The following is a 14928-nucleotide window of genomic DNA, read 5'->3' on the forward strand; positions in this document are numbered from 1 at the left end:
TTTTTACTTCTCTAGTTAGTGAATTTTGAATTTAATTCATCATGATTTTTGCAGTAAATGTTAAGAATAATCTGCATCTCCTGAATCAGAATGGGGGATATTAAGAAAGGTAGAGGAAGCAAAGGTCACAGTTGATAGAATGAGGAAAGAAGGGATGTTTAAAAAATTATATAAGATGCAGACAGCCTCTGCCACCCAGAAGACCTGCAATCTGGAAGGGGATATTTATATGCATGAAAAACTTTGAGAAAGACAGAAAAGAGCATATAATGTGCCAACATATGCAGTACTTTGGCTTTTTTAAGTGGGCCTAGACATCTTAATAAACCTCACTAAACTATCAGATTCTTCCTTAGAGTGTTCTCTGAAAAATCAGGATAAAATGAGACTGAGAGAAACCTGCGAGTAGAAATGTAAAAGAAAAGAATGCGTTGCAGAAGGTAGAAGGTCTGGCTTCTGTAATTGCTTCCCCGCTGAACATGGGAGTTCACTGGTCGGTCCATACTCCCAGTCTGCCTCTCTCTTTCCCTAGTAGGGTGGGTCTCTGGGGAAGCTGAGACCAGGACAAATTGGTGGGGTCTTCAATCCAGGGAAGCCTGGCCAGCATCCTGATGGCATCTGAAACCTGGCGACTGAAAAGAGAGTTAACATACGAAGCCAAACAAATTGTTGAGCAATCATGGACCCAAAGATTGGAATAGTGGAAAGGAAATGTTAGGGGGTACTCACTGCAAACTCTAGTGCACTTCTGCTTTCAGGCATATATTTTGCAGTAGTTTATGGATACGTGTGAAGATATGCTCTCTCTCACCGAAACTGGTGTATATCTAGGTTTTGGTTCACTTTCATTCTTCTGCATGTTTCAACCCAGTTTTCCCAGCACCATTAATTGAAGAGAGCCTCCTTTTTCCATTTAATACTCTGGGCCCCCTTATCAAAGATTAGATGCCCATAGGTGTTGGAATTTATTTCTGGGCTTTCAATTCTGTTCCACTGGTCTGTGTGCCTATTTTTGTTCCAGTACCATGCTGTTTTGATAACGGTGGCTTTATAATATAGTTTAAGGTCTGGGAGTGAGATGCCTCCATTTCTGTTTCTTTTCCTTAAGATGGTTTTGGCAATTCTAGGTGTTTTCAGGTTCCAGATAAATGATTGTAGTGTTTGTTCTATTCTCTTAAAGAAGCTTGGTGGAACTTTGATGGGTATTGCATTAAATTTGTATATGGCTTTGGGGAGAATATTCATTTTGATGATATTTACTCTTCCAATCCATGAGCATGGGATATCTTTCCATTTCTTGGTATCAGTTTCTATTTCCTTGAGTAGCGACTCATAGACTTTCCCTTGACTCAGCTTCTTTCTTCATTACAACTATTTCATCTTTCAGTTCTCTAATTGCCTCAAGATAATCAGTATTTTCCTTGGGGGTCTCAACTGTTGTTTCCCTAATACTGCCATTTCTTTCCTCCAATGTTGTTTTCATTTCTGTGACTAATAAGTTTATTATTGCTTGCATACTTTTCTTATCTATGGTTACTTCTGGCTGATTTGTAGCATCTTCTGGGCTCTTGTCTTCATTCATTGGAGTAGCAGTTTTATTTGTTTTTGATCTAACCATTTTTTTATTTATGTGTTTCTTTTTTTATTTTTTTTATGCTCTGTTCCTCAGTTGTAGTGTCTTGAGTACAAGTAACACTGTACTAAATACCTTTATGACAATTGCACTCACCAACCTCCGGAATTACAGTAGCAACTGAAGTAAGTATTGAAGTAGTTTAATCGTTACCAGTTAGCCAAACAATTTCTCCAGTCCGTGTAAAAATAGTAACCAAATCCCAGTGAAGAAAGAGAAGAGAAAGAGAGGATAGCAAGAATAGACAGTTATGCAAATCTACTATCCACTGTATATTCTAGGGGTAACAAGAGGGGAAAGGGAACTAGAGCAGAGATACACACATAGAGAGTCCACTCTGAGTCAGATTTCTTCCCCAAAATAATTCACAAATTCAGAAAGGCAAAGAAGAAGGAAGAAGTGTATGACAAGATTTAAAAAAAAAAAAAAGAGAGAGAGAGAGACAAGAGAGAGAAAAGGGAGAAGATAAGAAAAAGAGTTGTAATTAAAGAGCAGTGCAAGGAAATTCCCAAATGTGTATCAGTGAATTCAAAAAAGCACCCTGTTTGGTGGTGTGGGGTATCCTGCTAGGAGCTGGTCCCCAGGGACTGCTTATGGGGGGGAGGCGGGAAGGATGTATGCTTGAAAATTAAAAGGAAGAAAAAAGAATTTTTTTCCCCTACTCTAATTCTTAACCCAAATTCAGTTATAGTCACCTCCTTGGTGTCACCACTAGGACCCCTTATTGGCTGGCCTGCTAAAGGCAGAAAATCCTACTGTTTCCAGGAGGTGTGTTTGGAGCTCAGTGGCTAGCAGCTTTTCAGTCTGCCATCTTCCAGGAACCCCCCCCTCCATACTTTTTAAAAGGATTTCTCGAAAATGAAAACTAGCTCCAAGTCCTTTGATCCAATGAGAGCTATACTCAAGAAGTCTTTGGATCCGCCCTCAGGGTCACGGTGGTCCCTGGACACTCCCAAGAGAAAGTCCCCGAGCTATAGTACTCACTCCGGGTCCTCTGCCGGCCGCCCAGCAGCGCTCTGCAACCGGCGGAGGAGCTGCCTTCCCGGGTGGAGGAAAATGCCTGGCGCACCCGTCTTGCCCGCCGCCGCCTGGGAAGTCTGGAGCAGCCCACCTGCTAGTCCGTGCCACCTTTACTCTAATTCTTAACCCAAATTAAATTATAATCATCTCCTTGGTGTCACCATTAGGACCCCTTATTGACTGGCCTGCTAATAGCAAAAAATCCTACCGTTTCCAGAAGATGTGATCAGAGCTCACGCTGCTAGCAGCTCCTCAGTCCACCATCTTCCTCTATCCCCCCTATATCTAGGTTTTGGGACTTTTTTAGAAAGTGAACCACCTAAGATGGAATTAGAGTATACTATGAAAGGAAAGGTCTCACCTGATTAATGAAGCTGAAGGGTTGTCATTCCACATGTGAAGTCTCTGGACACAGTCTGAAGTGAAGCATGTTGAGGTGGCAATCATTGTGTTGGTTAGGTTGTGATCGGCAGATGCATTATTATTTGATATGGATTGGGAGAGGCATACGGGAAAGTGGGCCCCTGGGTCCATGCTCCCAGAGGGATTGAAAATGGGAAAGCTATCAGGGGAGGGGGTGGGATATGGAGATTGGGTGGTGGGAATTGTGTGGAGATGTACCCCTCCTACCCTATGGTTTTGTTAATTAAACCTTTCTGAAATAAATAATAATAATAATAATAATAAAAAGAAAAGAGTGCACAGATTTCATTTCTAGAGGCTTTCATTCCCAGCTAGGAACAAACCATTGGTCAGCATACTAGCTATCTACAAGTAATACAGAGATACTGGATTAAATATTTTTTGTGCTTACCCTGCTGAAGACCATAAATGAAAAATACATTTTTGTATGTGAACAAAAAAAAAATAGAGCACTCTAGAGTTTGAATATAATGAAAAACTTACAATGGGCAATAAAGTTTGACTTATTTGAGTATTCTTACTCATCCTAGGAAAAGAGTCTATTTCACATTTTTGAAACATCTACTATTATCTTTTTCCTCTCTCAATAAATATTTAGAGGATTTTTGCACAGTAGAGAACTGCAAAGTGTCCATTTTATGGGACTGTCAGTTAAGTAATTTGCTCTGTCCTATCCTGACAAGCAAAATCATTGAAAAACTGAAGCTAAAATTCAAATGTATATTTTTCTTTTCTAGCATTTTTACATAATTTGTATTCATAACAAACTATAAGGAAGTCCTATTACTCATTTTAAATGTCTAAAAGAGGAGATCCTTGCTTAATCATATTTATACTCACTCTTCAGTATACAGCACAGCCCTAAAAACCTCCTTGATTTATTACATTATTTTACTGTGTTTTGCCAGTTGATCTCTTACACTGGAGTTAAATAATGAGGTCACATAAATTTCTCTCCTTGATACTCGGGATTTGAAGTAGTGCTTTTCTCTAAGGCAGAATCACACATATTGAATATTTAGGGATATTTCACATTTTTAACTTTATTAGAGAGTTGATGATTGCAGTACAGTGATTGACATATGAGTACAATTTCTTCATCTCCCTGTTGTAGGCATCTACAAAACACTCTCATTCCTATCTTAGGTTCTTTTACACTATCATGCCCCAGATACCCAGAGTACTCCAAGCCCTTCCCTCCCCACTTTCTCCAGAGTCCTTTGCTTTGGTGCAATACACCACACCCAGTTCAAGTTTTACTTTGTTTTCCCTGCCTATGAGCTTGAATATTTCTAATGTTTTTTAATTAAATTTTAACATTTTTGCTACAAATTCTAAAAGAAATTAGCTCTGGTCCTTGAAATTAAATAATACATTTATTTGTCCTTTATTTTATCCATGAAATAGCTACTGGTAATATTTAGAAGATAAATTGTGCAAGCAGGAATAAATAAGGCAAGTTCTTAAGATGCCTGAGCTCTTCTAAAGTCATGTCAGCCATCTAGAAAAACCATCAGTGAATCAGTTAAATTATCTAGACAACTGTATAACAAATGGAAATGTCAATGTACTAACTAAAGGGTACACTAGCCTTTTTGGGGAAGCTTAAAAATGCCTATGTTTTCTAATTCAGTTCCTAACATATGTTTAACACTAAGCATAGTAGATGATACCAGTTTCCCTACTTAAAATAATTCTTTTCCTAGAAATTTACCTCAAGAATTCTTCCTAGGCATAATCAACTATGTTTAATTGTGGTTTTTGTCTTACTTTGAATCTTTACCATAATTAGGAACTTACCCTTTTCTAACAGGTGCTTTCTTTGAAATTATTCCATGAGTTTCTTTTCTTCTTTCTTTTTTTTTTTGCCTCCAAGGTTATCGCTGGAGCTCAGTGCTAGCATTTTGAGTCCACTGCTCTTGGAAGCCATTTATTCCACTTTATTGGATAGGACAGAGAGAAATTCATAGAGGAGGGAGAGACAGGGAGAGATAGAAAGATAGATACCTGCAAACCTGCTTCACCGCATGGGAAGCAACTCCCCTGCAGGATTCCATGAGTTTCTGTCCTATGCTCATTAATAACACTAACGTGTAGAGAGAAACTATAAAATCTTTGTATTCTTCACAAGACTTACTAGAAACCCAGTCTAATAGGTATCACTATAAGTGCTTTTGGATTAATGAATGAGTAAACACAAAAAGAATCTTACTTTGAAGACTTACACTCTAATAATCTGGAGAAAAAAATATTGCTCCCAAAAAAATAAAAAAATAAAAATATATATATTGCTTCTACCTATTCCCAGTGTATAAATGAAAAAAAAATTTATAATATATATGTAAGGTTTTTGTTGTGTATTTTATACTATTTCACTTATATGACAGTGACTTTTATTTAATTTTTATAATCTTGCTGTGCTATTAGTAGCATTTTTATACTTGTGAAGTATCTTATTGAAGTAAGATATACAGTTGACATTTTAGCAGTAATCTTATGTGATTCAATCTAGGAATTTCTTAATAAAGAATTTCTTAATTAAAAAAATTCTTAATAAAAAAGATTTTATCAGCATCAGTCTCATTACCTCAACTGTGATATAGGTGTGTGTATGTTTGGATCTTGGAGAAAGAAAACTTGGATAAGGAAATCCAAAAGTTGGCAGTAATCCTGAGGAAGAGATAAAGTAATTTATTCTACTATTACTTTGCTTTCCTCTAAGACCAACAAACAAGAAAATATAAACAAATGACCTTCTGATATAGTCCATCTTTTGTGGGTTGTATTAAAACCAGGCCACCAAGTCACTGCTTGGTTTTGTATGTTGTTTTGCTCCTTTAAAAGGATTTCCATGTACAATTTTTTCCACTCAGCATACAATATGAACACTAGTGGAGAAGAATTCATGAAAGAGGAGCTTTATAAGCACAGAGCATTGACAGGGACAAAGTCTAAGGAAGACTTTGATGCTATAAAAAAGAAAGACACTGAGTCCCTTAAAGATGCCAGAGTAGTCATGATTCAGAAAGAAATGGGCTGTCTCTGCTGAGCCGACAACTTTAGTTGCTTGTTGGCTATCTGAGTTCTATGATAGTGAAACCATTGTTAATGGGTCAGGAAACCTGTTTAAATTACATTAGACTAAGATGTTTTTAATCCACAATGCCTGCTGGCTCCTGAGGAAATCTATTCAATGATAATTTGATAAAGAATATTTTTGCGCTGGGATTTTTAAAGTAAATAAAAATGTGTTTAGTTTCCTAAATGACTTATTAATTAACTTATTATGCCCTTTTACTTCTAGTTATATTGCCAGAAAATTAGTGCTACATGGATAAGAAAAAATGTTATTTGATCTCACAGGGTCTTTTAATTACTCATGTCAAGTATATTATAATTAATTTGATGATTTTTAAATTTTACTCTGTTCTATTTCAAGAAAAATATTTACTAGAATTATGAAACTTTATTATTCCTTGTATCTGATTACTATTTGTTTAAAACTCAAAATAGTATTCCAGGAAAATACAAACTTCTATTTAATAAAAAGGAGAATAATTTGCCAATTATCTTACTAAAATAAAGCAGAAGGATAAATACATTGATGATTTTTGAAGAAATGCGCATCCTCACTTAAAACTAAGTAAATACAAACTAAAATAACTTTAAGATAATTAAGCCATGCTGGGATTCAGGTCTGGCATTAACCTGAAGTGAAAGAAAGACTCGCACATGTAATTCTATGCTTTGAGCTTTGTCCATAGAGATTGCATCTAGGAAAAGTTTCCCACAAACAGGGAAGCCCAGGATGCAGCCCTTACAACAAAAAGTCAGACTCCTGCCTTTATGAAGCTTTTACTTCAGACCACTTTTTCCTTGACAGGTAACAGGATCCACCTTACTCTAGGCCACAAGGATAGAGTTTACTTTTTGTACCCAAAAGAATTGAACACACTTAAAGCCATTATCTGTAGGATTTCTAGAGTCCTTTCATTACTGTTTCCCAACTGTGTCATTACACAGTAGTTAATCTAGTAAAATGAAATAAAATGTAAAACCAACACTGAGAATGTTGAAATGATAAAAAAAGATTGAGGATTCTTCACACTGTTCACTCTATTTGAAATGAATCTTTTATGTGCGACAAGATCTATAAAATTAAGAGCAGAAACCTATTTCTAGTTTTACATTTTAATAATTACAATTTTATATCTAGCATCCCCCTCCTGCCTGGAGAGAGGAAGCTTCAGAATCAGTGTAGCAGTGCTGCAGGTATCTCTGTCTCTCATCACTTGTATACACACACACACACACACACAAACACACTCACTCACTCATAATCTCTCTTTTCTCACCCTCTATCAGAAAAAAAGAAAAACAGGCTTGGTAGTGGTGTATCTAGTACAGCACACATGTTACGATGCACAAGGACACTGAGACAAGCCTCCAGGCCCCACTTGCAAAGGCAGTTTGGGGGGTGGGCTCACTAGCAGTAAAGCAGTACTATAGGTCTCTTGCCCTCTTTATCTACCTATTCCCTCTCGATTTTTCTCTGTCTCTATCAATGAATAGACCAAATAAATAAATAATATGAAAGATAGATAGATAGATAGAGGGCGGGGGAGGAGTAAGGAAGAAAGGGAGGGAAGGGGAAAGAAAATTGATCTTGGGGAATAATGGAGGAGTTTTCATATTGGTGGAAAAGATAAATCAGTAAAACAAAAAAGAAACTAGAGATTAATTTTCAATTGCTCAAATACTATATTACATTAATTTCCTATACTTAATTTAAAACAAGTTTTGTTGACTCTTACTCTAAATCATCTTAGTCCAATAAGAATGGGACACTGAATGTCACAAAGTAAATAGGCTTCCCATAGTTACTTTGTATATTCATTCAAATTTTATAATTAAAAAAATATATTGCGGGGGGAGGGGGAAGATGGCAGACTGAGAAGCTGTAACAGTGTGTGCTCTGATCACATCTTCTGGAAACGGTAGGATTTTCTGCCTTTAGCAGGCCAGTCAATAAGGGGTGACACCAAAGAGGTGATTATAATTTAATTTGGGTTAAGAATTAGAGTAAAGGTGGCACGGACTAGCGGGCGGGCTGCTCCAGACTTCCCAGGCGGCGGCGGGCAAGGCGAGTGCGCCGGGCATTGTCCTCCACCTGGGGAGGCGGCTCCTCCGCCAGCCGGTTGTAGAGCGCTGCTGGGCGGCCGGCAGAGGACCCGGAGAGAGCACTTCAGCTCGGGGGCTTTCTCTTGGGACTCTCCAGGGACCACAGCAACCCTGAGGGCGGATCCGAAGACTTCTTGAGTATAGCTCTCATTGGATCAAAGGACTTGGAGCTAGTTTTCATTTTCGAGAAATCCTTTAAAAAAGTCTGGAGGGGGGGGGTTTCCCTGAAGATGGCGGACAGAGAAGCTACTAGCCGCTGAGCTCCAAACACATTCCCCTGGAAACAACAGGATTTTCTGCCTTTAGCAGGCCAGCCAATAAGGGGTCCTAGTGGTGACACCAAGGAGGTGACTATAACTGAATTTGGGTTAAGAATTAGAGTAGGGGAAAAAAATTCTTTTTTCTTCCTTTTAATTTTCAAGCATACATCCTTCCCCCCCGCATAAGCAGTCCCTGGGGACCAGCTCCTAGCAGGATACCCCACACCACCAAACAGGGTGCTTTTTTGAATTCACTGATACACATTTGGGAATTTCCTTGCACTGCTCTTTAATTACAACTCTTTTTCTTATCTTCTCCCTTTTCTCTCTCTTGTCTCTCTCTCTCTCTTTTTTTTTTAAATCTTGTCATACACTTCTTCTTTCTTCTTTGCCTTGATGAATTTGTGAATTACTTTGGGGAAGAAATCTGACTCAGAGTAGACTCTCTATGTGTGTATCTCTGCTCTAGTTCCCTTTCCCCTCTTGTTACCCCTAGAATATACAGTGGATAGTAGATTTGCATAACTGTCTATTCTTGCTGTCCTCTCTTTCTTTTCTCTTTCTTCACTGGGATTTGGTTACTATTTTTACACGGGCTGGAGAAATTGTTTGGCTAACTGGTAACGATTAAACTACTTCAATACTTACTTCAGTTGCTACTGTAATTCCGGAGGTTGGTGAGTGCAATTGTCATAAAGGTATTTAGTACAGTGTTACTTGTACTCAAGACACAACAACTGAGGAACAACAGAGCATAAAAAAAAGAGAAACACATAAATAAAAAAAAATGGGTAGATTAAAAACAAATAAAACTGCTACTCCAATGAATGAAGACAAGAGCCCAGAAGATGCTACAAATCATCCAGAAGTAACCATAGATAAGAAAAGTATGCAAGCAGTAATAAACTTATTAATCACAGAAATGAAAACAACATTGGAGGAAAGGAATGGCAGTATTAGGGAAACAACAGTTGAGACCCCCAAGGAAAATACTGATTATCTTGAGGCAATTAGAGAACTGAAAGCTGAAATAGCTGTAATGAAGAAAGAAGCTGAGTCAAGGGAAAGAAGACTAACAGAAGCAGAAAACAGAATTAGTCAGACAGAGGATGAGTTAGAGAAAATGAAGAAAGAGGTGAAAGAGATTAAAAAGAAATTGAGAGACACTGAAAACAACAACAGAGACATATGGGATGATCTCAAAAGAAATAACATTCGTATAATTGGCCTGCCAGAGGAAGACAGAGAGGAAGGGGAAGCAAACATTCTAGAGGAAATAATACAAGAAAACTTACCAGACCTGAATAACAGAAAGGATATCAAGGTTCAAGAGGCCCAGAGAGTACCAAATAAAATCAACCCAGACCTGAAGACACCAAGACACATCATAGTCACAATGAGAAGAAGTAAGGATAAAGAAAGGATCCTAAAGGCTGCAAGAGAGAAACAAAAAGTCACATACAGGGGAAAATCCATAAGATTATCTGCAGACTTCTCCACTCAAACTCTAAAAGCCAGAAGGGAGTGGCAAGATATCTATCGAGCCCTGAATGAAAAAGGGTTTCAACCAAGGATAATATATCATGCTAGACTTTTATTCAAACTCGGTGGAGGGATCAAAACCTTCTTAGATAAACAACAGTTAAAGGAGGCAACCATCACCAAGCCGGCCCTGAAAGAGGTACCAAAAGACCTCTTATAAACAAGAACATCACTAAAATACTTGCAATATATCAGAGTAAAGAAATTGTTTTTTAGAACAATGGCACTACAATACATTAAATCCATAATATCAATAAATGTCAATGGCTTAAACTCACCCATCAAAAGGCACAGGGTGGGGTGATGGATCAGAAAACATAACCCAACCATATGCTGCTTGCAAGAATCCCATCTGTCACAACAAGATAAACACAGACTTAAAGTGAAAGGATGGAAAATTATCATACAGGCTAATGGGCCACAAAAAAAGGCAGGAACAGCCATTCTAATCTCAGACACGATAGATTTTAAATTAAATAAAGTAATAAAAGATACGCAAGGACATTACATAATGATTAGAGGATCAATCAGCCAAGAAGACTTAACAATTATTAACATCTATGCACCCAACGAGGGACCATCTAAATACATTAAGCATCTACTGAAAGAATTTCAAAAATACATCAATAGTAATACAATAATAGTGGGAGACTTCAATACCCCACTCTCACACTTAGACAGATCAACAAAGAAGAGAACCAATAAAGATACAAGAGAATTGAATGAAGAGATTGACAGACTAGACCTCTTGGACATTTTCAGAGTCCTTCACCCCAAAAAACTGGAATACACCTTCTTTTCAAATCCACATAACACATACTCAAGGAGAGACCACATGTTAGGCCACAAAGACAGCATCAATAAATTCAAGAGCATTGAAATCATCCCAAGTATCTTCTCAGACCACAGTAGAGTAAAACTAACATTTAACAACAAACGGAAAATTATTAAAAGACAGAATTTGGAAACTAAACAACATGCTCCTTAAGAAGCACTGGGTCAGAGACTCACTCAAGCAGGACATTCAAATGTTCCTGGAAACAAATGAAAATGAAGACACGACCTATCAAAATATTTGGGACACAGCTAAAGCAGTACTGAGAGGGAAACTTATAGCCATACAATCACATATTAAACACCAAGAAGAAGCTCAAATGAACGACCTTACTGCACCCCTCAAGGACTTAGAGGAAGAGGAACAAAGGAACCCTAAGGCAACCAGAAGGACAGAAATCACTACAGTTCGAGCAGAAATAAACAACATCGAAAATAAAAGAACCATACAAAAGATCAATGAAGCCAAATGTTGGTTCTTTGAATGATTAAACAAAATTGACAAACCCCTAGCCAGAATCACCAAACAAAAAAGAGAGAAGACTCAAATTAATAGAATTGTAATCGATGCAGGAGATATCAAAACTGACACCACAGAAATCCAGAGAATCCTGCGAAACTTCTATAAAGAACTATATGCCACCAAGCTAGAGAATCTGGAAGAAATGGAACAATTCCTAGAAACCTATGCACTTCCAAAACTGAACCAAGAAGAACTACAAAATCTAAATGCACCAATCACAGACAAAGAAATTGAAACCATTATTAAGAATATCCCCAACAACAAAAGTCCTGGACCAGATGGCTTCACAAAAGAATTCTACAAAACTTTCAGGAAACAGTTAATACCCACACTTCTTAAGCTATTCCATAAGATTGAAGAAACAGGAAAACTCCCTTCCACCTTTTATGAAGCCAACATCACCCTGATACCAAAAGCTGATAGGGACACAACAAAAAAGGAAAACTACAGACCAATATCTCTGATGAACATAGATGCCAAAATATTAAACAAGATCTTGGCCAACCAGATACAGCAACATATCAAAAAGATTGTTCATCATGACCAAGTGGGATTCATCCCAGGAATGCAAAGCTAGTTCAACATCCATAAGTCAATCAATGTCATTCACCACATCAATAAAAGCAAAGCTAAAAACCACATGATTATCTCAATAGATGCAGAGAAAGCCTTTGACAAAATCCAACACCCATTCATGCTCAAAACTCTACAAAAAATGGGAATAGATGGGAAATTCCTCAAGATAGTGAAGTCTATATATAGCAAACCTACAGCCAACATCATACTCAATGGACAGAAGCTGAAAGCATCCCCCCTCAGATCGGGGACTAGACAGGGCTATCCACTCTCACCGTTACTCTTTAACATAGTATTGGAAGTTCTTTCCATAGCAATCAGGCAAGAGAAAGAAATCAAAGGGATACAGATTGGAAGGGAAGAAGTCAAGCTCTCACTATTTGCAGATGATATGATAGTATACATAGAAAACCCTAAAGAATACTGCAGAAAATTATTGGAAGTTTTTAGGCAGTATAGCAAGGTGTCAGGCTACAAAATCAATGTACAAAAATCAGTGGCATTTCTTGATGCAAACACTAAATCTGAAGAAGAAGACATCCAGAAATCACTCCCATTTACTGTTTCATCAAAATCAATCAAATACCTAGGAATAAAGTTGACCAAAGAAGTGAAAGATTTGTATGCTGAAAACTATGAGTCGCTACTCAAGGAACTAGAAACTGATACCAAGAAATGGAAAGATATCCCATGCTCATGGATTGGAAGAATAAATATCATCAAAATGAATATTCTTCCCAGAGCCATATACAAATTTAATGCAATACCCATCAAAGTTCCACCAAGCTTCTTTAAGAGAACAGAACAAACACAACAATCATTTATTTGGAACCTGAAAACACCTAGAATTGCCAAAACAATCCTGAGGAAAAGAAACAGAAATGGAGGCATCACACTCCCAGACCTTCAACTATATTATAAAGCCATCATCATCAAACAGCATGGTACTGGAACAAAAATAGGCACACAGACCAGTGGAACAGAATTGAAAGCCCAGAAATAAATCCCCACACCTATGGACATCTTATCTTTGATAAGGGGGCTGAAAGGATTAAATGTAAGAAGGAGGCTCTATTCAATAAATGGTGCTGGGAAAACTGGGTTGTAACATGCAGAATAATGAAATTGAACCACTTTATCTCACCAGAAACAAAAATCAACTCCAAATGGATCAAAGACCTAGATGTCAGACCAGAAACAATACTTAGAGGAAAACATTGGTAAAATAGTTTCCCACCTACACCTCAAGGACATCTTTGATGAATCAAACCCAATTGCAAGGAAGACTAAAGGAACATGTGAATTTCCTGTTTGAGTGAGTCTCTGACCTAGTGGTTCTTAAGGAGTATGTTGTTTAGTTTCCAAATTCTGTGACTTTTAATAATTTTTCTGTTTGTTGTTAAATGTTAGTTTTACTCCACTGTGGTCTGAGAAGAAACTTGGGATAATTTCAATGCTCTTGAATTTATTGATTCTGTCTTTGTGGCCTAACATGTGGTCTATCCTTGAGTATGTGTTATGTGGATTTGAAAAGAAGGTTTATTCCAGTTTTTTGGGGTGAAGGACTCTGAAAATGTGTGCTTAATAATTTAAAAGAAAGAAAATAATTTTCCCTTTTTTTCTACTCTATTTTTTAACCCAAATTAAGTTATAGTCACCTCCCTGGTGTTACCACTAGGACCCCTTGTTGACTGGCCTACTAAAGGCAGAAAATCCTACCGTTTCCAGAAGATGTGGTCAGAGCTCAAGCCACTAGCAGCTTCTCAGTCTGCCATTTTCTATTTCCTTGAATAGTGACCCATAATTTTCAGTATATAAGTCTTTCACTTCTTTGATCATATTTATTCCTAGATATTTTATTGATTTTGCTGCAACAGTCAGTGGGAGTGATTTCTGGTTGTCTCTTTCTTCCAATTTAGTGTTTGCATAAAGAAATGCCACTGATTTTTATACATCGATTTTGTAGCCTGACACCTTGTTACATTGACTAATAACTTCCAGTAGATACTTGGGACGATTTCAATGCTCTTGAATTTGTTGATATTGTCTTTATGGCCTACATTGTGGTTTATCCTTGAGGGTGTGCTGTGTGAATATGAAAAGAATGTGTATTCTAGTGTTTGGGGGGGGAAGAACTCTGAAAAAGTCCAGGAGGTCTAGTCTGTCACTCTCTCCATTTAATTCTCTTGTTGATTGTTGATTCTCTGCTTCGTTGATCTAAGTGTGAGAGAGGGTTGTTAAAGTCTCCCACTATTGTTGTACTACTACTGATGTATTTTTGTGGCTCTTTCAGTAGGTGTTGGATGTATTTAGATAGGCCCTCCTTGGGTGCATAGATATTAATAATTGTTAAATCTTCTTGTGTGATTGATCCTTTAATCATTATGAAATGGACTTACCTATCTTTTATTACTTTAGTTAATTTAAAGTCTATTGTGTCAGAGATGAGAATGTTTGTTCCTGCCTCTTTTTGTGGCCCATTAGCCTGTATGATAATTTTCCATCCTTTCACTTTAAGTCTGTGTTTGTCTTGACTGGTCAGTTAGGATTCTTGCAACAGTGTATGGTTGGGTTATGTTTTCTGATCCATCCTCCCACTCTTTGCTTTTTAATGGGTGAGTTTAAGTCATTGACATTTATTGATATTATGGACTTAATGTATTGGAGTGTCATTATTCAACACTTTTTTGTTTGCTCTAATATATGGCAAGTATTACAGTGATGTTATAATTTATAAGAGGTCTTTTAAAATATTTTAATATTTTTTATTCCTTTTATGTCCTTGTTTTTTTATTGGTGTAGTTATTGTTGTTTTTGTTGTTGTCCTTGTTGTTGAATAGGACAGAGAGAAATGGACAGAGGAGGAGAAGTCAAAGAGGGGGAGAGAAAGACAACTGCAGACCTGCCTCACCACCTGTGAAAGAACTCCACTGCAG

This window comes from Erinaceus europaeus, chromosome 8, assembly GCF_950295315.1.
Source record: "Erinaceus europaeus chromosome 8, mEriEur2.1, whole genome shotgun sequence".
NCBI lineage: Eukaryota > Metazoa > Chordata > Mammalia > Eulipotyphla > Erinaceidae > Erinaceus > Erinaceus europaeus.